Source organism: Balaenoptera ricei, chromosome 11 (genome assembly GCF_028023285.1).
Source record: "Balaenoptera ricei isolate mBalRic1 chromosome 11, mBalRic1.hap2, whole genome shotgun sequence".
Classification (NCBI taxonomy): domain Eukaryota; kingdom Metazoa; phylum Chordata; class Mammalia; order Artiodactyla; family Balaenopteridae; genus Balaenoptera; species Balaenoptera ricei.
This window is the reverse complement of record NC_082649.1, coordinates 5,413,771-5,438,166: the sequence shown is the minus strand read 5'-3', so window position 1 is coordinate 5,438,166 and position 24,396 is coordinate 5,413,771. Positions and strand designations below refer to the sequence as shown.

At 49.0% G+C, this 24,396-nt stretch overlaps 1 protein-coding gene across 4 annotated transcripts in view; it reads right to left on the bottom strand.

The window, feature by feature from the left end:
* The window catches only part of RREB1 (ras responsive element binding protein 1), a 173,227-nt gene that overhangs the window by 110,128 nt on the left and 38,703 nt on the right, over nucleotides 1-24,396 (bottom strand). For 2 of the 4 annotated variants that reach the window (XM_059937860.1, XM_059937864.1), the window contains exon 1: nucleotides 21,457-21,718. The exons of 1 other annotated variant lie outside the window; for it this stretch is intronic. The gene's annotated coding sequence lies outside the window, so the exon portion shown is untranslated. Of the gene's footprint in view, nucleotides 1-20,743; nucleotides 21,091-21,456; nucleotides 21,719-24,396 lie in introns of those variants that run through there. One more of the 4 variants, XM_059937861.1, reaches the window with a different exon arrangement.

Sequence of the window (24,396 nt, the reverse complement as noted above, 5' to 3'; positions counted from 1 at the left end):
AAGGTAACATTCAACATTTTTTGAAAATACACAGACACCACATAAAACTTAAGCAGAATACCTGCTCCCAGCCCTGACTCGTTAAAAAAGGTGAACACTGGGATGATTGTCCTTCATCAGATAATACTGAGACATCAGAAATGAGGCGGCTTCTTCTGCCACCCATATCTTGGGGGACTAAGCAGTGCAAGAACTTTTTTTCTCACAGCCCAAGACTAGTGTTATATGAGGCATCACTGTTGAATAACAATTACTAAGAAAAAAAACCAGGACTATAGGAGAATGAAGATAAGGTTTTTGAGTAAGGTCACACTCCACTGGCAGGTCTTTTGGCTGCTGCCTTGCCATAAAGAAGCTTTTAGGATGCTTAGAATTTCTCTAGTTTTATGGTACTTTTCCTTTATATAAAAAGACAATAGCTTCTAGCCTCACAAAGATTTTTCTGTTTGCTTTCACTGATTAAAAAGAAAGAAAATGCTGCCTGGGGGTATCATTATGTCACCTCCCAAGAATACGATAAAAAAGATACTTCCCATTTTACAGATGGAAAAACCCGAGGCACAAGGTGTAACATCTTTCCATTAACCAAAATCAGGGTTGGGCTTGGGTTTGGGACCTTAGTCTCCTAGCTGACAAATCCAGCCCTCTCTGTAGCAGATCATATGCAATTCTTGAAAAGGACCAAGGGAGATAGTTCATCAGGTGTGTTGAAACGTTCCTGACTCAATTCGCTTCTCCAACAACATTCCTTCCTCTGAAGTGATGAGGAAAGTGAGGTGGGGTGGGCCCCTCTGGAAACGTCAGCAGTGAGCAGTTGGGAACAAACTGCACCTTCCTAACTTGTCATTTAATAGCCCTTGTACCCTCTGCCTACACAGCTGTCCCTGGAGTTAGAGGATCCCACTTGCCCTTCAGAAGGGGCCTGATTTTTGTCTTCCTCACATTAGACCTTAGAGTGATTCACAGGCAGGCTCTATCTTCCTGAGGGCAGGGGCCTCCTAGGGGCTATTTCAGAGGCTCCGCTTATTCATAGGCCCATCAAGCATCGACAAGTCTCGTAAATCATACACATATACATACTATTATTGGGCAAGTGTATGAAGATGCTGTTGTTAATTAATACAGAAAAATTCCACTGAAAGTGTCATTTTTAAGAACTTTTTGTTAGAGCTTCCCAACAGTCTAAAAATATACCTAAAATTATGTTTGCCCCAGAAACATATGTATATGTATAACTGATTCACTTTGTTATAAAGCAGAAATTAACACACCATTGTAAAGCAATTATACTCCAATAAAGATGTTAAAAAAAAAAAAGAGGTCCTTATATTAGAAAAGACTGGGAATAACTGCACTAAAAAGTCCAAATTACATGACACTGATTGAAGCAAAATATCCAATTAAAAATAAAACTACAGGTACGTAACATATCCCATCAGCCGTTAACATTCACCCCGGTGTCCTATACAAGATGGAAAACACCTCCTTCTCAAGAGAACTTGACCTTTTAGAAGGACTCTTTGAACTGCTCAGCTTGCTTTTCACCAGTGATTCTTGTTTGTTTGGAGCAATAGGATGGCAGATCACAGGCTAATCAAAAAATAAATACGTTTTGTCAGTTCAGCATTTTCCTCTTTAGAATAAATCAATTTCCGATTACCTATTCATAATTTACAGTAAAAATCTTAACCTTAGATTGGCTTCATTTAACATAGGACCAGTAAGTGCCCAGGGAACGCAAAATAATTAAAACATTAACCTCTGACTCCCCCTCCTCAAATTATGCCACATCAAAATAAAGTGATTTTCATGGCAACGAACATTTGAATACAACAGAAAATACTTATCCCATTAAATTTTTAATAGATACGGTATAATTTAAAGGCATGTACAAAAATGGGCTTTTTATTGTCTACAAATGTAACAAATCTCATCTTTTGTAATAAGCGTATGTATCCAGAGGAAGCAGATATACAACAAGGTGATTTATGACTCATGAAAGTAAGTAATTTTACTTTCTTAAGTGCTTTACTAGCTTTCTCTTCCTTTAGACTTTTTCCATGGTGAATATGAGTTAAATGTGCAAAAAAAAAAAAAAAAATCTAATGGGAAAAACCTTTCTTAATACTTAGGGATGTTGACATAATCCGCTTACTAACATCCTTGGCAAAAGAATAATGGTGGCTCCACCACACAAACGTTCAGAAATCCCCCACCCCACCCAATACAAAACTCCAGGCATCTGGGCTTGGCAGGGTTGCTGACACTGAAGAGAACTGACCACGTAAGACGGAGGTTCCCGCAGCCCTGCCCCTGCATCTCTCCAGGCCTGATGTTCCTCACCTGTAAACTAAGGGGTGGAAGAAGACAATCTGGACGAGGACTCTGAGGCCCCTTCCAGTACAATGTTCTCACTGGAAACCAAGAAGATGCACATACAGCTTCATCAAAATCTTGCCAGTCGTGACACCACTTGCCCAGGGTAGCTTTAGACTGATTTCACCAACTTTACCAACTTCAAACGCTTCATAGATAGCACAGGCAAGAGAGCAATGTTGGATGAATAAAAAAACACTTTTAAAAAGTTTCAGTGGCCAGCACATTTTCGGCGGGGCTAATCGGTATGGCAACCCTGCCCCAAAGGAAGGCAAACATAGACAAGAGGCTTGAAACCACCAAGGCAATGCCACTCATCGAATGCTGGTGCGGTGCCAGACACTGGTAAGTATTTATAGTGTTTTATATCATGTCCTCCAATCCCATGACATAGATCTGATTACTCCTGAAATTTTAGGTGTGTGAAAAAGGTCTGCTGAGGGCTTCCTTGGTGGCGCAGTGGATAAGAATCCGCCTGCCAATGCTAGGGACACGGGTTCGAGCTCTGGTCCGGGAAGATCCCACATGCCGCGGAGCAATTAAGCCCGTGCGCCACAACTTCTGAACCTGAGCTCTAGAGCCCGCGAGCCACAACTACTGAGCCCGCGAGCCACAACTACTGAAGCCCGCGCATCCTAGATCCCGTGCTCTGCAACAAGAGAAGCCACCGCAATGAGAAGCCCGCGCGCCGCAACAAAGAGTAGCCCCCGCTCGCCGCAACTAGAGAAAGCCCGCGCGCAGCAACGAAGACCCAACGCGGCTAAAAATAAAATTAAATTAAAATTAAAAAAAAAAAAGGTCTGCTGCAAAAACCAGAGATCTGAGGTGTGAGGTATTGTGCCTGTGTGCCAAGTCACCCAACTGCTCTGTTGGAGTTGCCTTCACTAGGATGGGGCAAAATGACCCTCTCACTCCAGTCATTCCTTTATTCAATACTGACTGAGCACCCAAGCCGGGCCAGGCACTGGGCTAGGTGCCTGGGATCCTGCGTGAACAGAGGGGAAAAGGAGCAAAGAGCCCTCATGGAGCTTACACTCTGGGACGAGGAAAACATCATAATGCCTAGATCAGAGTGGGTGCTTGATAAACATTAGCTCCCCCCTCCCATCTTTAGAAATGGGAAAAGCATTAGAAAACAAATCCAACAGAAGCCATTAGCTCTAAGCCAGCCAGCCCCAAGCCAGAAAGTTTTACTTAATCAACAAATATACCAGCCTGGGCTCAAAGTCCTTATACTGGAGTGGCCTCGGGCAAGTTATTTAAACTCTCTAAACCTCAGCTTCCCCGTCTGTAAGATGGAGATAACAACGACCTCAGAAGGTCGATGCAAAGGTGAAATGAGACAAAGTACAAAAAGTGGAGGGCACAGTGCCTCCTGTACCTTAAGGGTACCAGGTATGATTGGGAGTATCTTCCAAACCTGCAAAATGTGGACAACGGCACTAGCTTGGTGGGCTTGTTGTGAGGACTATGAAAATAATGCACGGAAAGCATTTACAAAGACCGCATGTGATGGTGCGTATGTGCTTCTTTAAAATGCCAGTGACACCAATGAATGGGGAGGTGGCCACAGTGGCATCGCCAGGCTAGAGCTCAAGAGAAAAGAGCTGGGGGGGGGGGGGGAGGGGGGGTGGTTAGGAGCCTCAGAAGGGCGTTTTGCTTCTAGCACAGGTGCTGAGTATGCCCCAGACCTCCCCTTGCCCCAAATTAGGGCAGGCGAGGGCACCTTTTGGGCTGTGGCAGTTACCACAACGGAAAGCCAAAGACTTGGAAAACTGGATGCGGAGGAAGGGTCGGCAGTCTGGGCTCAGGCCCCACCCTCGGCTGTAACACCTGGACCAGGGCACGTACTCACTCACATCTCAGGACACACACGCGCCAGGAAAGCCTTTCCACCCTGGTTTCAGTAAGCCAGGGTTAACGTATAAACCAATATGCCGACATCATAAACGTGATCCAGGATTCCAGTGGACACGTCCCCAAAAGAGATAAGCCAGAACGTAGAGGTCTGAACCCAAAGAAGTGTATGGCTGTAAAGAAAGAAAGCCCCCCTCCTGTGTGTGTACATCACTCAGTGGGCTCTGGGCGATTCAGCGATCTGAGTGCTGCTTGGTTCACCCTGTACCAGCTGATGGGGGTGCGCCCTCTGCCTCGGGCCAGAAATCAGCAGTGAAGGAGCCCTAGCAGCCCCACGAGGTACAACCGTGGCCTCGCTGCCCCTCCCGAGGACATTTCCAAAGCCTCATCAGGCCACCTGTCACTTCTCTGCTCAAAACCTTAGGACCTCCTCTCACGGATGGAGGACAGCTCCAATTCTGCCCCACCCCCACCCCACCCCACCCCAGGGAGCCCTGCGATGCCAGCACCTTCCAGTATGCGGTCCTCAACCCCAAACTACACCTCCAAACCCAGCCTGCCCCTTCCCGCTGGGACCGCAGCCTTCCCATGGGTGCACGGCTCGGGGGCCACACTGCACTACATCCTCTCACGATGTAAACCCCCAAAGGCAAGAACCACCATGCTCCCCCACGCCTAAACCTAGTATCCTAAACGTAGAGGCACTCAAGTAATGTGTTATGCCCAACTCCGCGCCAACTATTAAAGAATCAAGACGAATGAAATCAAGCTTCAGAGCTGCTGGGCTGGGAACTCTCCAGGTACCAAGGTGTCATGAGGTCCCATGTAACCAAAGAACGTCCTTCAGACTGTGGATATGGCCTAAAGCTTCCTGGTAGTCTGACACTGGCTGCGTGATCTCAGAAAAAGTGAATTTCTCTAAGCCTCAGTTTCCTGTCTTTAAAAAGAGGAGGATGATATTTATGCCCCATCCATGGGGTGACACGTGCAAGCACTCCGCACAAAGCCCTGGGCCCGAGGGGGGCTTTCCTTCCCCAGTGAGTCCACCTTGGCTGGTCACAGACAGAAGGAACCCACTCAGCGCTTTGAGACACCCCCCCCTCCCCCCCGACTGACCCCTCAAAACCCCACCCCAGCTCATAGCACCCCACCTCCTCCTGCACGATTCCAGCTCCAGCGAGAGAACTCGGTGAGAAACAAAACGAAACGAGAGGTTGCCAACAGTTCATAACATCGTAACCTATAAATATCAGTTTTAGGTGATGAAATTATTAACTTTAAGGTATGCGTTCCATCCAAACTGCCCACTCTGCAGGGGCCTTCCCACATTTTTCACAGCCCTCTCAGCCAGGTCCCTCGGTCCCTGAGTACAGGCCTTGAAACGTATAAAGTCACACATATTAAAAATGGATCTGTCCTCCCCAGAGGAAAAGGCAGTATGTGCCTCCACCGTAATTAATAAACCACGAGCGTCTCTGGGGCCCGCTATCTGCCTTCACACCCCGCATCTCTGTGGGCACAGCGCGCCTTTCCTGGCCGACCTCACCCGTAGGAGGAGGTGGAATCCCAGCAGAGGACTGGGAACACGGGAGGGCAGACAGAGCATTACCTGGGCGAGGGCAGATGCTACCCGGGTGAGCAGAACAGGCACAAATCCACTCCACTCAAGGCAGCTTCGTCTTTGTGAGCAGATTCTTCTCCCACCCGCGGCTTCCAGAAACCGTCATCCACAGGCTTGTCAAGACTGCACGCTAGCTCACCCTCCCAGCCCGCATTCGCTCCCGGATGACAAACTGAATAAGTAGCTCCCCCCGACTCCCAGCATCCATCCTCAATATTTTCAAGGGTACAGAAATGAGTCTGTCTCTAATTCCCTAGCTGATGAGCTTAAGTAAGTACCAAGGAGTAAAACACAACCAAGGAAGTTTAAACATTGTTGAACTGAATTCTATCTGCTGAAAATAAAGGTCCCACCTCTCAATGATCATTAAACACCACTTCAGACGGCAGCCCACATGTCCTGGGCTGAAAAAATCTCTTGGAAAAAACAGGAAGAAATATTCGGTTCCATGTGGCATCAACGTCCAAGTTCATTCTGCTGGACAAGTCTCCTCTGTGGCCTGATTTTTCTAAAGGTTTAGCAGTGTTCTCTCCGGGGCAGAGCTGCTCACATCACGGCCCGGCTTCAAAGCACTTCCTGGCCCACAACTGCCTCCACAACTGGCCATCTACACTGCCAGAGACACATCTCAACACCCCTTCCACCCTAACTCGGCACAGCATCCCAACCGTACTCTCTGGTCTCACCCCACGGCTTACCCATCCTGCTCTCCACCTAGAAGTTCATTTTCACTTTCCTACACGCTTCTCCACGTGGCCAGCCCTTCACATCTGAGAACAACATCACTACCTCTTTTCCCGACGGCTTCCCACTGCCAGGTCCTCAGTGTGTCCTGGTGTCTCTGCCGGTTGTGACCCACTGGTGAGTTTCAGGGCTGGACCACGTCTTACGCATCCTCGCCTCCCTGGAGCCTAGTGCCTGGGGGAGGTATCGAGAAGCATTCCAAATGCAGGAAAGCTGATGGGATTCCATCCACGAGAAAGAAAGAGCCCGGGATGCTGGTCTCCCACCCAGACTTCTTTCACTACTCTTCTGTTGGACCCATCAAACTGCCACAAGCAAAATAACAACGGTACTAATAACGGTGGTAGGAGCTGGTAGCACACAAGGCTGAAATTTTCTGTTTGTAACTAAATTTCAAAACAATCCTCCTCCACAGACCCACCGGAAACAGGAAACAGACCATCAGGCGCTCGTCGCAATTCAAGACCTGCTGGTTCCACAACTTGCTCGGGGGCTCCCACAAAAGGGTAGGAAGAGTGCACAACTGGACACCCTCACCCCAGAAACGTTCCACGGGAGACAGGGACTGTCCTCCAGTCCGTGTAGCTCCTACTGCTTAAAAAGCAAAGCAAACAAACAAAACACCTCCTAGAGGCTCTCTCCCCTGAATATGGACAAATTCAAACATTAGGTTAGTAATTAGATCAATTCAATTGTTGCCCCTACATCCCTGGGAACACAGACCACTGGGCCTCTTAGATGGCTGATCCTGACCCCCAGTACTAACTCCGAGGCAACATCTTGATTTTATATATTAAATAAAATGATAATAGCCTATTATAACAGCAAACAAGTGACCTGTTTTCGAGGCACTGGCCCTCCAGAAACCCAAGGCAACCCTCACCCCCAGATGCTCAGAGCTTACAGCGTGCTGGCTTTTCCAAAGTGGCCAACACACCATCCTTACTTTGAAACGGAGCTCAAGCACTTTTAGTGAGGTTAACAGTGGGTGTCCGCAAGAAAGAAGTTAAGGGGCAGGCGTGCGCCCCACTACCCACCACACGGAAGACGAGCAGAAGCCCCGAGTGCCGGCCCAACCTCTCCGCTCCCTGGAGCCTCTCATGGGAACTTAGGGAAAACTGTCCCCCAGCAGGATGTTCAGGGCCTCCCCCGACGCTCTGCAGGGTCTCCCGGGCCCCGGGTGCTCTGGGCAGCTACTTGCGCTGGCTGATTTGTCAGCCAACTGTACCTCCCCTCCCGCTTGATCTTCCACAGAAATGACGGTCTAACTCACTTTATCAAACACCAGATAGAAGGACCTGTTTCACGGGTTAAGTTTTAATCTACTTCCAGAAGTCAGCGGCTCCGTCGCACGCGTGTCCCTGTCTTTCCCCTTGCTGTGAACCGCAGGGCTCTGCACACAGCAGGTTTTCAGGGGATGTTTATTTGGTGACTATGTCATGTCACTGTGAAAGGAGGTTGAGCAGCGGCCACCAGCACAGGCTCTGGGGTCGGGCGGCACTGCTTGATGCCTACTAGCAGACTTCCTCACTGGGTCTCAGTTTCCTCCTCTGAGTAACGGGGATAATCACTGAACCTACATCACAGGGGCAGAGAGCTGTTGTGAGGAATGAATGAGATGACCCACGTCCAGAATTCAGGACAAGGACATAACTGGTACGTGCTCGATAACCTTAGTTCACATTACTGCTTCCTCCACCACTCTCGTGCAGACAGTTCTTCCAGATGAAAAGCCTAACAACCATAAGAGGGTGAAACGGGCCAATAACTTGAGATTTTTTGACTTAGAGTCATATATGGATGAAGTCTAACACGGGCAGAAAAGAAACTGAAAAGCCAACATCTGGTTTATCTGATATAAAGCGAATACAGGTGGGCTTTGACTAGTGATGCTTTTCATCAAGGGCAGTCTGTAATTCAAAGGTCTGCTGACCGTATTTAATTGCACTCTCAGTAGAGTCGTTTATCATATGAATAACCAGGTCATAGTTTCTGCTGTTTGCGGCTGGATTTCTGTGTCTTCCCTTTTCTGCAGATACAGGTGGCAGCAGGAGCAACCTGACTTCCCAGAGACAAGCCGACCAAAGAAGCCCTCCCCGAATTCCATCTGCCATAGAGATAAAACAGTGAAATAAAGCTGCCAGGCCATTTTGGCTGCGTTCTCTAAGTGTAATCATTTGACCATCCCCGAGCCCTTCAAGAACCAACACCAGGGATTGAATACACAACCGTTTAAAGAAAAAAATTACCCGACAGATAGCGTGAGTTGTCACCACTATCTAGCAGTTAGGGGTGGGTTATCTGAAAGTGAGCTTATATAATATACACCTTTGTCACCAGAAACTAGCTACTGAACATACTACCCACACCAATTCCGGACACTCACCACAAGGCCATCCCTAGTAAGCTATTTTTGCAACAAACGTATTAGATCTCCAAGTCCACGCTTCTGCTTGGGTCACGGTGAGGTGAGGGACGGCGTTGTGTGCATTGGACCTTAAGGTTTAAATTTTCCAAAAAGATGCGTAAACCCAGTTTCTCGAGCTCCCTTCCCACCATCCCCTCACCAAGCTGTTTCAGCTAGAAAGAAGCGGAGGGGCAAGGCCCCTGCTGAGCTTTTTTCCCCCCATTAGCTCACCTTATCAAATGTAGGGCTGGAATAAAGCGTGCCATCTGTTACAAACGGGATGTGAGGCTGCGGTGATGCGGAACACCCGTGCTTTTTCAACAAAAGATGTTAAATCGTACTCTCCCCAAGGTGGGCAGCGCTCTCTGGGGGCCAGTGGTCGGGTTACCTGGGTCAGGATCGATCCCATATAAAAGAGAAGCCTCTGGGAAGCAGGCTGGGGCTCACCTGAAGTTTTGATGAGTCATTTGTATGACGTCAGAGAAAAGCTTTACCTAAATCCGGGAGCACTGCTAATGCTTTCTTGCAAGATGATTTAAGGAAGGTGTCCCAGCTCACAAGGATGAGCGAGGCAGGACCTCTCCAACCCCCTCCATGAAGCAGGAATTCCAGTACAGGAGGAAGTAAGGAGGGTGGCACTCCCCAATGGACTCTCTGGGGATCAGATTGCACAAGGCCGCCGGCCTGCGCTCCAGCTCCAAGTTTTTACCAACTCAGCGGAAAACACGCCACTTTCTAGCTCATTCCACAAAGATTTCGTTTGCCTTGAGAAAAAAAAAAGTTAATTAACGCAGTAAAAACCCAAGGACTGCCTTGGGGCGATGGGGAGCAGGTCGGCCATCACCAGAGATGTTCAAACACAGGCTGGACCGTGGCTCGGTGGAGACCATCCCCGTGGAAGGATGAAATCTCTCCCTTTGGCACCCAAAGGAGATACACAGCACATTTTGTTTACTGAAGGAACTTTGTTTTCACACAGATTACTGGTCAAGCAAAACACTGTTGTCGTTCTAAGACATTCAGAGCATCAGTGAACACTGAGAAACTAAGAAACAAGTTGGAAAATCAGGTCAGGAGAGGAGTTCTGACCCTCTTAAGCAGAAGGTGGGGGCAATTTTGAGAGTCCTACCTTGGTTCTTACCCCGGAGCCTCTGCCCCTGAGCCCCAGGCTCACAAGTCAAAGAGATAAAGCATCACTAAAACAAACAGAAACTTAAATACGCTTAAGGTTTTAGTTGTATGCCTCATCTGAAAACCATTCAGAAGCTCAGGCCATCGAGGAGAACTCTTCCATGTTCCTTTTGGCCTCAGGAAATTTAAAGGAAAGAAAGAAAGGAAGAGGAGGGGCAGGGAGGGGAGAAGGAAGCCATAAGTAAGAACCTATCTTCTGTTTCTCACTTTTATAGAAGTCCTTTCCATGCATTATCCATGCCAGGAATAGTATGTTTTGACCAATGAAAGCAGTACAAGTAGAGAAAATGCTGATAAAATTCACAAACATAACTTCTTTGAAGGGTAGGGAACGTACCTGGTTCATAAACCTTGCTTTATCCCGTGAACTGATCTCAGAGAAAGGCACCGCCAGCCACCAGCCACGGAAGCCTGAGACCTGGAAATCATCGGGCCCATCCTCCATCCCATCCCCCAGCCAGCCTCAGATCCTTCCTCCGGCCTCCATCTCTGTCAAACCCACCCAGGCTCCCCACCTCCACTGCCACCCACTCTGAGCCACCACTGCTTTTCAAAAGTTGTGCAAAACTAACCTTCTCGACGATCTTGCAAACAGAAGGTAAAACAGTCACTTCCTTCTACTCTAGTTTATTCTCCACTCTGGGCAGGAGTGATCTTTAAAAATGCAAATCTCATCATGCCAGTCCTTGGCCTAACACCCTGCAAGCCTTCCCAGAGTTCTCAAGGGAAAACTCCAAATACCTGTGAGCTACAAGCAGCCCATCCACCTCGCCACGCGTGTCACCCGCCTGGGTCTGTTCTTCCTCCACGCTGCTCCTCTCCAACCTCAGGGGCTCAGCACCAGCTGCTTGTGCTGCAACTCTCCTTCTCTTCACGTTGTAGCTCAGGGGCCACTCTGGGGGGATGCCCCCTCCACCTGCCTCCCAGCATCCTCCTCCCCTCCCCCACAGTGCATGTCACATGCTCTTGTCATACTTAACACCCAGCACAGATGGGAACGACTTAGTGGTCCTGTGTCTCTTTCCATGTCTGGGAAGCTAGCAACTGTCTCTCTTTCTCATACTAGTACCCTTGGTGTTTATGACTGCCATCCCAGCGTTGAAATTCAAATTTGTTGAATAAATAAAAATCTATAAATAAAGATCTATAAGTGGTTTAAAAAAAAAACAAAACGCACTATGAGGTTTTCAAATTTGGGGGTGGAAAAGTGCCTGTTTTCCAAAAGGAGACTGAATCTGATACTGAATCCAACTTGATACAGTATTTTAGAAAAAGGAGGTTGTAAAGCTTTACTAAGCTCTCAAACAACAAATGGTTCTCAGAAACATTATTTTCATGGTTTAAAAACAAACTTAATTTAGAGACGTGCAAGTTGAGCCTCCTTTAAATTATACTTGGTTTAAATTTTTAAGTAGGACAGTTTGATCCAATATAAGTTTAACTTACCAAGTCGTGAAAACCTGTTTGAGATGCTTACTAACCAATTTTATATAATTATCCCTCAAAACAATTAAAAGCCCTAAAGTGGAAGAGAAAATGGCTTTTTAAAAAAATCGGTTTTTCACATCAGAGAGGAACATACACAAGCCTCCTTAGAAATAAGATGAAGTTGGAATATTATATTTGAATGTATCTGCCAGATCTGAGCCTAAACTCTAGTTATCAGGTAAGCACATCAAGGAATATTTAAAGGTAGCAATAATGTACTTTTAATCAACTAGGATTTTATCTCATATAAAGGATACCAAGACCTTCCAATTTAAAAAGAAAAAAAATGGTAATTCCTTTTTCGAAAAGGAAACCTATCCACATAGTTACAAACATAAAGGTATAAAAGGATGCATAAGCAAAACGCCTCTCTCTCACCCCATCCTTATGGTAGCTCCCCTATTTCTGAAGACATAGGTACCTCTTTTAGAAGAAAGGATTTTGAGATGATTTTGTGTATTCAGGGTTTTTTTGGTTTTTTTTAACTATAAAGTCTCAGCATAAAGGAACCTCCCCTAAAACAGTGAAAATGATTCTTTCTGTAAATACGATCTATAATCAACTTCCATCATGTACATACATATATTGCGCGCACACACACAAATAAGGCAAGATCTGTACCCTGTAGGTTTCTGGTTTGCACTTTATTTTAAATCCAAGGAGTTACAGAAAAAAAGAAAAGTTAAATTATACACGGACCAACACTCCTATTAACTCATACCACTAATGAAACAAAAATCTAACTAAGCAGAGAAAGTGGGTCCACACGTTGGAGCTCAGAAATGATTTTGGTCTTTGATCTGTGTGCCCATCTCTCCTATTTAATATAAACTTCAAACCAAGAGCCATGAAAAGTGGTTATAATTAGTAAGGGCCCCAGTGTGACAGCTTTTAGTGCAATCAGGCATTAACAACTTTTTTTTTCCTCTTTAATTTTGAGTAAATTAAGCTGAGCAAACTTTTATTTTAAAATTTCTGTAATTCAAAATGCTTTCCCACCAGTGTGCACTTAGCACCCAATTTCTGCAGGATGGATCTGCTGGAAAACGATAGTTTACTTCTGTTTCCTTCTCTTAATTTGTACTGATATTTAGGACTTAGCTTCCAAATTATACGTGCTCTTCTCCAAAAATAACCTGCACCTCTTCAGAAAAACTCTGGGTTTTTTATATTTGAAAATGGATCCAACAATAATTATTGAATAAGCATCAACTATGCAACCCTTGAGCTAGGTACAGAAGGTGGAAAAATATGATTTGAAGTTGCTGGCTATTCTCCAGGTGGGGAAAACATGCCAACAGGTAAATTACAACAGACAGACCGGCCAGATGGGGTAAGGGTTATTCTGGATGGAGGGCCTGATTCTCCCTGTAAGAGGTGGTATTTGAGATGGGCCTTGAAAGAAGAGTTGAGAAATGTTGTGTGCAAGGAGAAGGGGATGGGGACAAAACAGAATGAACACTCCACAGAAAAGCAGAAGCAGGACGAACTCCTTCCGTGTGGCAGTGGCCTGGAGGGAGAGTGAGAAGGGCTAAAACTAGGAAGACAGTCTGGGAGCTGCCGATGGAGGTCCTCGTGTGCCAAGTTGAGGAGTTTGGATTTCTTCCTGCAGACAACAGGGGGCCATGAGATGTTTTTCAGCAGCAGGCAAACCCCATGTGCAGCTATAGTGTTCAAGCCGAGTGGAGGGCAGACTGGAGGAGGGAGACAAAGGGAGCAGGAAATTGACTTGGGAGGTGCTTGTGACATGATGAGGGCCTAGGTCAGGACAGTGGGGCAGGCAACACCAGAGTCAGACTGGACCGGGGTTTCGAGGAGGGTCTGGTGACTGCTGGCAGCTGAGAGAGAGACCAGAGTCAGGGACTGGCCTGGGAGGCTGGGTGGACGGTGAGTTTCAGCTCACCTTCTAGAAGTGGGGGAGAGACTTTTTTCCCTGCAACTTCCCTCCAACGCACCTGCAGGTGATCCCCAGCCTGCCAAAAGCTGTAAATGGAGAGGGGCAGCGGGGACCGCCCAGTTTACAGGTTGGAGGAGAGGGCAGCAAAGCACCAGAGGCACAGCTCTTACTACACCAGGCGTGGGCTGGCGAAGCCAGCTTCCAAGCAGGTCACTGACACCATCAGCCCGGAGGGACGTGAACGGGACCCTGACAGTCTGTCCTCGGGTTAGGATGTAAAGAAAGCTGCCTGTAAGCGTTAAACATTTCTCTTAGGTAAGTGGGAGCCCAGACCATTCTGGAATCATCCCCCTCTCTGCCTTTTTGCTCCAAAGCTTCCTCCTCGCCTCCTGCCTGTAAGATGGGGGGGGGGGGCGGTGGACCAGGACAAGGGTCAGGCAAGTGGCACCTGTGGCTAAAAGATGGCTCCTGCCACTGTCCTAGGCATGTCTGGTCCGAGGAAATGCAGTTTAATGTTTGTATACCACATTTTATTTTTCTTTCAATCAACCACCTTTCCGTGCACCTGAGGTCCGCAAGTCCCCAAAACATAAAATCACCACCGTCTCTTCCCTTGATCCCTCCCCAGCGTTCCCTGGTAAAGCAGCAGCCTGCCAGCCACGTGCTCAAGAGGAGACGTACGGACAGAAGACAGGGCTCCCAAGGGTGGAGAGGGCGCTGTGGTTGAGAATCCACCTGCCAATGCAGGGGACACGGGTTCGAGCCCTGGGCCAGGAAGATCCCACATGCCCCGGAGCAACGAAGCCCGCGCGCCGCAACTACTGAGCCTACGCTCTAGAGCCCACGAGCCACAACTACTGAGCCCGCGTGCCGCAACTACTGAGCCCGCACACCTAGAGCCCGTGCTCCACAACAAGAGAAGCCACTGCAGTGAGAAGCCGGGGCACCGCAATGAAGAGGAGCCCCCGCCCGCCACAACTAGAGAAAGCCCGCGCGTACAACAAAGACCCAACACAGCCATAAATAAATAAATAATTAATTAATAATTTTTTTAAAAAAAGGGTGGAGAGTTATGTAAGAATTTTGCAAAAACTTAAGAAAACAAAATAAGGGAGACTACAAGGGCAAAAAACATTAACTGTCAAGCAAGTAAGGGCTAATTCAAACACTGAGCAAAAAAATAGGGGGGTATGGGGGTTACCCTCCACGTAACTCCAAACACGAGGGAGAAGTGGCAGATGACAGCGCCGGAGCTAGTTACCTAAATAAGTGAAGAAGTGCCACCTACCAGAGCAGCTCCCCAGCGCCAGTGTATCTGGTTTGTTTTAGAAGCAGACGAGTTCTGGAACTTTTATTTACTACAGGGTTTTTAAATATACATAACTCCACTTAAATGTTTTCCCCAACCCCCAGTCTTCTGTGAAACCTTGAACTTGCCAACCACAGCACCTTACAGGCCTGTAAGGAGAGCTTACTCGCTCTACGAAATTCCAGATCCCCGAATATGCCACGTGCAGTACAGTGAGAACGCCAGGCTGCTTGCACACGTGACACAGGCCTCGACTCCTGTACCTTTAAAGCAGGCTTTCTTACCCTCCACCTACTGATATTTGGGACTGGATAATCCTTTAGCTGTGGGGCGTTCAGGTGCATTGTGGGATGGGCAGCAGCACCCCTGGCCTCGACCCACTAAAGGCCAGTCGCACCCCCCCCCCCAGCAAGGCAATCAAACGTGTCTCCAGACTTTGCCAGATGCCCCCGGGGCGGGGAACCACCAAGCTGAGAACTACTGCTTTAAAGGGGGCATCCAAAGCTTACCACCTGCCTTTCCCTTAAAATCCATCCCTAAGTGAACTCCAGGAAGAAGAATTTGCTAGCCTGTTTGTCTCTAGGCGCTCGAAGCAAACATAAACTCTGCCTGAGTACTGGAGTTGTGCACAATTCTGGAAAGGAAATCCAGAGTGGATACCCACAAAGCTTCCTGAGCTTAAAATACACCACTTTCTTCCATATATAGATTTTGACTTTCTGGAACATTTATTTTATCCTTACAATGATCCCACGAGGTAGAAAACCTACTGAAAAAAAATGCCTATAAAACCTACTGAAAAGAGTGCCTATACTCACGTTCCTCAAGAGAAATGCTGGCAAAGGCTAAAAAGTTTCTTTTCTAATTGCCTTACATCTTCAAATTCAACCACAGCATTATTGTGAAAGGATCTGGTCTCATTTAAAAAGCACACACACAGATAAACAGGCCCTGTATATTTAATGCTCTGTCTTCTGAGGCCAAGCTGACTTGAAAAAGCAGGTGTTGTTTGGACTGAGGCTGGGGCTGGGTGTTCTGGGTCCTGGGCCTGATTTATTACCAGCCACCGGGTGGAAGTTGGCACAGCTGGAAAATGGGTTAATACACCCACCCAGCCCTCACCATGCTGCTCTGAGGATCAAATTCGAATCTTTGTTCAACGCCTTCACAAAAGCAGGGTGCAGTTAACTTTGTCCAGAGTCTGCCCTAATGAAAAATGAAATTTCACAAGTAGTGAAACCACTAAAAGCCTCCAACATTCTTAAAGCCATCTTACCCTGCAGTCTCTGAAAGAGGGGGTAGAAGAGATGAGATACCAAGCTAGCCAGGGGAAAAACAAATAGAGCCATTTAAAAGCTTTATCTAATTACCCCCACTGAGACTTTTTCTCTGCAGTCTGGCTGGCTGACAAAGAATGTGGTGGGGCTTTTGACTGGGCTTTCTCCACCCTATCGGGACCACCCGCCCTCCCCGAGTCTGAAAGGCCCGCAGGAGTAGCCCGTACCCAGACGCGGGGACTTTACAGAGGCTTTCAAGTCCTATTAGCACGGCTTGCTTGAATCACACTGAACAAACAGTCTCCACCCTCTCCCACGTCTTTTGTCTAAAGCACCTATTAACTGGCAGCCACCTTTACTGATGGGCAGACTGGCTCACCTGTGCCCGAAGTACCATCAGAAACAAGATGCACCAGTAGCTGGAAGGGAGAGCTCCCTGCGCCCTCCTCCCAGGCTCCCCCCCCCACCCCCCCATCTCCACCAACCAACGCCAGCTACACTCGGACAGGGACACCCAGGGAAGGTGACGAGGGAAGCAGAGCCCAGCACAGTGGTGACCCTGTCCCAGAGGACAACTAACAGAAAAGGAAAAAGTCCGTCACCCTCGCGCCCCATCTTCCTCACTCTCCCACCTCGGTCATCATGAAAACAACGCAGATGGTTTTCCTCTCTGTATTCTGCCTTCCATGGGAGCAGGGGAAATTAAAAATAAGTGATGCATTTCAGAAAGCACATCGTATGCCTGCCTCTGCGTTTCAGATGGTACACCTTTTACCGCTGATTTATGGGGAGGCCCCCAAGGGCGTGGAAATCACAGGCTGACCCCTGCTTTTTGAAGACAGCCACAGCTATCTCTACTCAAAAACCACTTTCTAAGTCTAAAAGAGAGGAAAAAAACTCACTTACCCTGCCTCCTTCCCCCACACCCCCAAAAAACCCATCTAATTTCTTAATTATATTTGGCTATAAAAAACATTACTCAACTTTGCCTGTTCAGTAGGTCAGATGTACACAAGTAATCTTGAGGAAGGGAAACTTCTGAGTTAGAGTGAGCTTGCCTTTCAACCAAGAAAGGATGGTTACTAACCATGGCTTCGGTTAGATTGCAACCCTTTTATCTCACTGAAATACCCCAAGATCCTTCAAGTGTTGCTTTCGAACACTTGGTTCCAAAGATACTCTACACCTAATGTAATTATTTTCAAAAAGGTATTATGAAGTGTTCTGAAATAAACTGAGATGGGGAGGTGGAGTGAAAAGGAGGAGCCCTATCAAAACTTAATCTAATCTCAGTAAAGGGGGAAGAAGACCATTGTCCTGTGATCAGGAGACTATATTGCCTTCATTCTATTGATACTCTATTGCATTTCTATCTTTTGAATACAAACCTGTTTAATAAAGAGCAAAATAAGACATCACTTCATGGATTAGGTAGGTTTTCCAAAACGAACTGAACAATCTGTTATTAATAAATGAAATAAGGTGACGTTACACACGCATTTCCTTGGGAGGATTTAACCCGAACACACAGGTAGCAGGGAAGAAGTCCACCCAGACAAGCTGCCATCTGACACCAGAGTTGGTCAGAGAGCATGAACTTCAATTAAGACACTTACAAAAGAGAGATTATTTAAATGTGATAACAAAAACAAAACAAAATTAACATCCTACTTTCCTAGGTCAAAGGACATGGAGAATTCAGAAATTAATTAAATCTAGTTAAATAATGTAAAACAGGGAAGGACTCCCTTTCAAAAATGCTTTGGTTAATTTTAGCATCCTTCTGTTTAGCTGCTTAGCAACCCTTATCCTATGACCTTTTAAGCACCACCTACTTTTCAAAAGGATAATGAATAGAAACATCAAAAGGATTCACTTCTGACTACTTCTAGTGAGCACGTTTAATCAATTTCTGTAGGAGTTAAAATTTATATTAATTATGCCATATAAAACCCTAGAAGGGTAGAATTTTTTCTTAGTTTCATTAACCAGGAAATTTCCTTCACTGAAGATAATAAATGATGTTAACAACTGAGCATAACACAGCTAGCAAAAACTTCCAAACTGATCTCAGCAAGTGGACCAGCACAGCAGTTCAAAATTGAGTAAAAATGCAAGCCACATAATGGCCACTACTTAGGGCCCGGCATACAGCAGGGAACCAATCAATAACTGTTGATGACGTGCCGACTAAACGAGGTAGGTTTATTTTTCTCCTTCTAAAATAAAAGACCCTTCCATCAAAAGGTCATTTGTTAGATGATGCAGATAGTTAGGAATGGATGTCCCACCTGTGCCAGCTGAGTCAGACCCATCCTCCCCATCACACAACAAACACTTGTCTGCCATAAGGGCTGAGGCTCTGAATTTCTGATGAGAAAAAAAGTGGTATCTAGAAAAACGCAGAGAGTGATATGCCATAGAACAGTACACGTCAGCAGCATTTCTTAAGAGTATCACATAACCAGCAAATCCTCTTTAAAAACAAAACATCCTAAAATGCAACCTGTTTAGCAGTATTTTTAAGAATTATAAAACAGTGCAAGTTCATTAACAACCTAAAATGGACCACAAGGTAAACAAATAACCAAATCAAAGGGCTCTCCCTTTCTTTTGTAAAAGTGGGGGGGAGTGGGAAGGAAGGGGTTTTTTCACACATTTAAAACTTGATAAAAGCCATTCAAATGTTTAATTCATCAGTGTAACCAAAGCTCAAAACACATCAAAGCAAGATCCATCAGCGGTACCCAGAAGCTCCCTCCAAAGGGTAGTGGCTCACCTTTGCATAAATTGCTTGAAGAATAATTTGAACCCATTCCTTCAAAAGTTCTGTGTGACTCTTGAAGGGAGAACTAAACGTTTAAAAAAAGAAAGCGAGAGAAAAAAAGAAGTTTCAGCCAAGACTTCAGCCTCTAACTTAAGACTTCCGGGTTACATTATGTCTTAGACCCATACCTGCCTACTCGAAAAGGCACCAGACCTAGAGGATGATTTTAAGGGCCATGGGGAGAAGAAAAAAAAAAAACCCCAAACAAAACAAAAACCATTCTTTTCTTTGCAGTTCCCTTTTCTCCACTTTCCACATCAATTAAATTTATTTCAGAATACACTCACGCGCATGCACACACCACTGCCTATCTAAAAGAAAACGACCTCAAAAATATGGGATGCACATGAACAACTCGGCCTTTGCACAAATCACCTCAAGTCTCCTCTTCAAGACAGAAATACCTCGCTATTTCCAGCATCCCTATCCAACGGGCAAACTTTAGTTCCACTGGCTTTTAAACCTAAACGCTAAAACAAGCACGGGGTGAATTTTTCTTCTGGTGAAAACCATCGGACAGGTTTTTCAGCATATCCCAAAGTGATATTTTTTATTCACCTTCCTATCGCTCTCCACCACCACCATCCCCAAAAAAGAAGCCGAAAAAACTCCAAAGTGCCCCGAATGTGTCCTGCTGCTGGCTCTGAAGCCGTGTAGAATTTCGTAATGGAATGTGAACTGCTCGTCCGGATCTGGGCTCACGTTCTATCTTCTAACCAGTAAGGAGCGAGGGAGGGCAAATCTGCTGAGCAAGGAGAAATACTTTCCTGCTCTTTTATAACCCATCGCGGATGCACCGCGGACGCTGGACGCGAGCTGCACGCGGCGCCTGTCAACCCGCCCGCCCGCCCGCCGGCCGGTCCCCGTGCCCCTCCTCTGCCCGCCCCCCCCCCACCCCGCCGGAAAAGAAAAGTGACCCCACCGAGAAGTGGGCTCGGCCGCCGCACCCCTCACTCACGCGCCTCCCGGGCCCCGCGGGCGGCGGGGAGCGAATCCCCACATCCTCGACGCGACCCTCGGCCCCGTCCAGAAAACACGCCGCTTCCAGGGAGGGGGCTGGCGACTGGAAGGACCTCCCCTGCTCCTTAGCAACCATTAAGGTCGCAGTTTCCTAAGAGACCGCGAGCGGGGAGGGGGCGCGGGGGACCGGGCCGAGGCGGGGGGCTGGGGGCTCACTGGGTCTTCAGCCCCTCGACGCCGCCCCCACCCCCGCCCCTGCTCGGCTCTGCGGGCCGGGACGGGAGGAGACAGGGAAGACCCACAACTCGCAAAAAAATTGGTCCAGCGGGCAGCGGACAAAAGTTTCCGAGCGCGCTCCACAGCTGGGCGGCGAAGCGGGCCCCGGCGGCCAGCCCCGCCTCGGATGCTCCCGGCCTCCTTCCTGTGCTCGTGACGGCGCCGGGCGCCGAGGTCCCCCCCCCCCGCCCCCGCGATGCAGGCTCCGCTCCACACCGATGGCTCCCACGAAAACACGTACACCGCCAACGGAAGGGCAAGGGAACAATACGCGCGGACGCGAGCCCCCCCTGCCCAGTCACCCGGGGGCGGTGGTCGGCGTGACCACCGGCCACGAGCCAGGAACGGCGAGGGCGCTGGGCTGCCCGCGGCCCCCTCCCGGCCGGCGCCGTCCGCCCGGGAGGATCAAAGTCCGCAGAGCAGGGCGCGGCGGATGCTCCCACCGCGCGGCCCCGGCGGGCACCCCCGAGCCAGCACCCCAGGCGGGCACCCCGAGCGGGCACCCCCGGATACCTTGCGGCGGCGGGCGGGCGCCGTCATCTCCGCGCTCCTCGGCCCGAGAGGGACTCGAAAGTATGTAGGAGAAAAGTTTCCCCTCCCACATGGGGGGGAGGATGTCGGGGGAGAGAGGGCGGAAGATGGAGAGCAGCGCTGGGAAGATGTTTCTGGCCGGCGGTGCGCGCACCATCCGAGTCCCGGCGGTGCTGGTTAAAAATAAATCCCGCGGCGGGTGCGGCGGCGCGGGTCGGGCCGGATTCCTGCGCTCGGACGGCTAATATGGATGCGCATCAGGTCCTGGCGGCGGGGCGCTGCAGCGGCCGCGGCGGCTCGCGCTGGGAGCTGGTTGGCAGAGCCGGCAGCTCGGGAAGGGGAAAAGGAGCGGAGGAAGGGGAGGAGGAGGAGGAGGAGGAGGAGGAGGAGGAGGAGGAGGAGGAGGAGGGGGAGGAGGAGGGGGAGGAGGAGGAGGAGCGGCCCGGCGCGCAGCCGGAGGGGAGAGGGCTGCCCAGCTCATCCCAGGCCGGCCCCACCGCCCCGAGCGCACGTAGCGCGGCGTGGGGCGCTCGGGTCCTCGGCTCCGGGAAACCCTGAGTTTAAAAAGTACAACGCGCTCTGCAGACTTCACCCTCCCCATCCCCAAAAGTTCTTTAAAAGGTCGCTCCCGCTCAGCCCCAGACATCTCGCTGCCACCCAAGGACCGCGAGCCGGAACCTCGGGCGCGTACTTACGGCCGGGCAGGGCGCTTGGCGTCCAGGCATGATGCAGTGGGGACCGGTGGGCTTCGGGGAGAGAACGAGGAGAGATGCAAACTTGTTCCGGAAAAGGAATCAAAATGGCGTTTCTGGATGTGCAAAGTTCATCAACTCCGCAGTCACTTCCCCTCCTCCTCTTCTCCCACAGGGAGGGAGGTGGGCGAGGAGCAGGCGACCCCGGCGCCCCAGCCGTCGTCCCGGCCCCCGCCTCGGCCCCCCGCCCCGCTTCCTCGCCCGCACGCTCGGAGACTCGCTCTCCCCCTCTCACCCTGATAAGTAGACACATCACGTGTTGTTCCTGCGAGTCTCCTGGGGACGTGTTACTGAGCGGCGGCGGCGGCGGCGCTCGGGCTGGGGGGTGGGGGTGGGGGGCCGCGGTACCCGCCGGTCCCCACCGCAGCCCCCGGCCCTATTTTAGCGGGGTGACCGCAGTTTCCATCCCGGGATGGATGGAGGCGCAGTCCCCCACCCCACCCCCACCGCAGCCCCAGGTTTGCCCCACGCCCTCCGCAGGCGCCCCGGGCCAGGGGAGAGCCGGGCAGCCCCGGGGGAAGGGTCTTGGCGGCCGCAGCTGAGCGCCGTCCGACCAGCACAGCGATCGCCGGCCGGCCACCCTCTTGGACCACCGCGCCCCCTCCCCTCCGGCCCCTCATTGCGGGCGACTCCCCGGCCCTGGCTTTCCATCACTTCGCTCAGTGGTTTGTTTCACTATTTTAACGGAGGACGGGGAAAGGCAGCGATGCCTGGGAAGCGCGAGAGGGGCGCCTCGGAGGCCGGGAGGGGGTGCCATGGGGGGCGGGGGTGCCTGGCCCGGCGCCGCCCCTCTTGCTCTCAGAGGCAGACGGGAGGGTGAACCCCACCCGCGCGGTTCCCTCTCCACGCGGTCCTCGCTCTGCATCCAGGTGGGACAAGCCGACGATGGGGCGGGAGATTAAGGAACTGGCGCTTCACCCCGCCCCCAACTTCGGGCTGTTTCTCTCCCAGGGCCGGTCCTTCTCGCTATGGGGCTGCCGCCCCGGGAGCGTATTCTCCATCCAACAAATTCAACGCTGACTTGGCTTTTGTCACCTTCCCTTCCCCACACTCCACAGCTGATGCTGTAGCGGGGGCTGCCTTGCCCCCAACGGGCCGCCACTGTGTCCCCACCCCGCGATGGCACGGCTGATGCTGTGTCATCCACGTCGCCCTCCGAGGCATCAGGGAAGCCACATGCAATATCTCTTTCTCTCAGAGGGCTCCTGTTTCAACTCTGAAAAGCAGGGGCCCTCCTCCGAGCCGCGCTCCGTCTCCACGGCTCCAAACACCAGCTTCGCCCAGGCTGCGGCGGCCCAAGTTATCACCGAGCCCAGAGAAACCAGGCCTGGGCTTTGCTTCCTCCATAAGGCAGCTGACATGTTTCCAACTGTTAATACTTTTCCTACCGAGCTTCTGAAAGGGGCCTGTTGTCAGCCTTTGGAAACATCTTCAGACAGATAAGGGTGATTGTGGTTGCAGAAAACAAACACCACCCGCTCCCCAAATTCTAAAGATGGGGGGCCTCTTGTCTAGTTGCAGAGAATGCTACCGCAGAATCATGCGTTTGAGGCTTGTTAAGCAAGATGATGTTATACATGCAGAAAGCTGGCCACTATCTACTGGCTGTGACCTTTGACCCTCTTCCACGCCAACTCCTCTGAATACCCTTGCACACCATACAAAGTTGTAAGCCCAATCACGGGCCTTTAATTTGAGGCCTTTAGTGGAACTCTGGTGTTCAGGGCTGCAGATAGAAGTGTCTACCTAGGGATGGACTAAATGGATGGGTCCTGGCTAACACAGAACTCTCTAGAACCAAGCAGAAGCAGCTGGACCATTACCTATGACTTGAGATAATCAGCCACCCAAGAGGGAACTGATTCAGCTGGCTGTTTCTCTGACGTCCAGAGTCATCAAAATTAAGTTTTCAGAACCTGTTATGTTTCCCAGGGTCTACTGTTTACTGAGGAAAACTCAACCCAGGGAAATGTTAGCAGTTGCATTTTTCTAAGCCTCCCCTCCACCCCAACCCCATGTCCCCATTCAGGAGTTACCTTTCCTGGTGTCCCCACTGAGGGGTAGGTTTTGAGTAGGAGCCATATCAAAGTTGGAATTTTGCTTGTAATTTAGCTTATTCTGTAAAATACGTGCAAACCTGCAAAGCTACATGATTTTTCCTGACCTTGATAATATCACCTAGGTAATACTGGCAACCTTTTAAGTTGAAAAAACAGTCTAAAAGTAACTTTTGAAAGTTGAATTCTAATGATGCTGAGCTCTTTTCTAGCTCTTTATTCTAGTGTTCATCTTTTCTAGCTAATTCATAAACTTGGCAGTCAAACGAGCCATCCAAAGGTCTGTTTGTTCATACTACATAAAAATATCATTGACCCAACAAATAGTTATTGAACATCTAATAGGTAAAAAGAGACATGCTATTAAAACCATGATGCATTGCCACTTCACACCCACTAGGATGGCTGTAATAAAAAAAGATAGATAATAACAAGTGTTGTCAGGGAAGTGGAGAGATGGAACTCTCGCACACTGCTGGTGAAAATGTAAAATGCTACAGCCACTTTAAAAAACAGCTTGACAGTTCCTCAAAATGTTAAGCATAGAGTTACCATCTGACCTAGCCACTCCACTCCTAGGTATATAACACAACAAATGAAAACATACATCCACACAAGAACTTGTACAAGAATGTTCATAGCAGCATTATCCACAACAGCTAAAAAGTAGAAACAACCCGAATAGCCATCAACTGATGAGTGGATAAACAAAATGTGGTACATCCATACATGGACCATTATTCAGCCATAAAAAAGGAAAGAAGTACATACTACAACACAGATCAATTTTGAAAAACACACTAAATGAAATAAGCCAGACCCAAAA